The sequence below is a fragment of the Callospermophilus lateralis genome, unplaced genomic scaffold (genome assembly GCF_048772815.1).
Source record: "Callospermophilus lateralis isolate mCalLat2 unplaced genomic scaffold, mCalLat2.hap1 Scaffold_79, whole genome shotgun sequence".
In the NCBI taxonomy this organism is placed as follows: domain Eukaryota; kingdom Metazoa; phylum Chordata; class Mammalia; order Rodentia; family Sciuridae; genus Callospermophilus; species Callospermophilus lateralis.
In genome coordinates, this window is record NW_027515935.1 from 2602325 (window position 1) to 2604648 (window position 2324).

Sequence of the window (2324 nt, forward strand, 5' to 3'; positions counted from 1 at the left end):
GCTCAGCATCTGTGGATGGAAGCAAGGTGGCCTGAAGGCAGCTGGGATCTTTGAGGGGACTGGATAGAGTGGCAAGACTGGCTCTGATGAAGACAGTAAGAGATGCAGACTAGAACTACCTGTCACTGTTTGGGGTGCACTGAATTGGTGGAACCAGAGTAAGGAAGAGACCCCTGGTGCCTTGCCCTGTCCAAACACCTCCAGTGTGCCCAATCTTCCACTAGGAAAGCTGGAGAAGGAGTCAAGACACAAGGTCCACATTGGTTCTCTTCCTAATATTATAATACACATTAAGGAAGAATGGATTGAGGGATAAAAATTACAATATGCCCATAATTTTCTATTATTTTGGCATAGCTGTGTTAAATTTAATGATTTGAAAGTTAAGTTTCTGAGCTTTATTGGTTCTACTTCATGCTAAAATGCCTGCAGAGAGTTGTGATTTAATATAATGATCTCAAATTAAAGTGGCATTTTAAAATGAATTAAAATGCAAGCATATCTATAACAATCTATTCATAAATATGTCAATACATTGGTTTAAAAATACAATTTCATGTATGTATCTTTATATGTGTTTGAATAATTTCATGACATTTTATATTTGAACACCTACTATATGCTTTTTAAAACATTCTTACTGATTGACTAGTATTTATTGCAAGTACAGGAAATTCTTCATTTTCTGATTAGGAATAGGACCCTAAAATGGATATAAATAAAACATAGAGTGCATATCAGTGTTATTATCTTTATAGCTTATTATAAAAAATAATGTTGTTAAAAAGTAGTTAGAAAAATGTTGGTGAAGATATTATTATATTCCTGTCCCCATAAATGACAGTGCTAAATATTGTTCAATCTTTCAATAGATGAATTAAAAATTATGAAAATTTATAATGACCATGAAAATAATATAAATATTCCAGATACAATTTCAAGAAATTACACAGTTTTTTAAAAATTATTTTTACAATAATTAAAAAGTATATTTTATTATAATTAATTCAGTTTACAGTGTACATTTATAGATATTACCAAAATATTTAAATTAACCTTCATATAGCCACAACGACCAGTATTCTGGAGCCTTTGCCCCTCTGCTTTTTTTTTTTTTTTTGGTACCAGTGATTTAACCCAGGAACCCTTAACCACCAAGCCACACCCCTATCACCGTTTTTATGTTTTATTTTGAGACAGGATTTCTCTAAGTTGCTGTGGCTGCCTTTGAACTTGAGATCCCTACCTCAGGTTCCCGAGCCACTGGAGCCATTTGTTTTGATAGAAGATCTTGTCTTCACTCTAATACAGAACAAGACCAAGCAAGTCTATACTGTTCCAAACAGATTTCTTTGTTGCACAGCACTATCTATTGCCGCAGTCCGGCTGCAGAAAAATAACTGGGGGGTGACGCGCAACTTATGTACATAGATACAGCAGGAGTGGGAGCCATTTATTGTAGGAAAGGAGCGGTATTTATACATTCCACACAGCTTATGTTAGTTAACATAAAATAGATACAGCAGTCAACCAATAAGGAATCTCCACACTTAATGGCTTGCTGGCGTTACTTCACAAACCACTCCCTCTGGCAAAATGCCAGGCACCATCCAGACTTGTTTACAGACTCTAACATTTGCCAGGCGCCATCCTGACTTGTTTACAGACCCTAACAATCTATAACCTAGTAGAGAAAGTATAAGAATTACATATACTTCAAAAGCATGATTTTTATTTTTAAAACTAATTAGCATAGTAATATCGTGTGGCTTTTGTGGAAAACAAATTGCTTTAATCCATCATCAATATTTTAATAAACTGTATCTACAATATCTTGTCACCCTTTAGAACAGAAGCTATGGAAACTTACACTAAGGAATAAAATATAGAGACTGCAATAAAAGGTATTGAGAAATATTCTGCTAATGCTATTGCAAACATTGTAGAAGGGACTGTAATTATACTAGTTTAAATAAAATTTAAAATTCTAGTTAAGGTTGAAGGAAAATGAAAAAAAAAAGAAAAAATGTATTTTTCTGCTGCACTACTCAGTATATTTGTTACCTCCTAACTCATCAGTGAGTAGACTTGGATTGCTTCAAAACCTTATGCAGTATTTTTAGTTTATCTTGTGATTATAACTACTTTGGCAAGTCAACATTCTACCTGAAATAAGTTTCTGTTAGAATTTAATTCAATCAGTACTATTAAATTACAATTTCCTACAACAAATAGGACTATAACATATAGAATGTGAATCTCTTCCTTCTCTTAAGAGGCAGTGGATATTGTAATCATGATTTGAATTTTAATATAGTTTAACA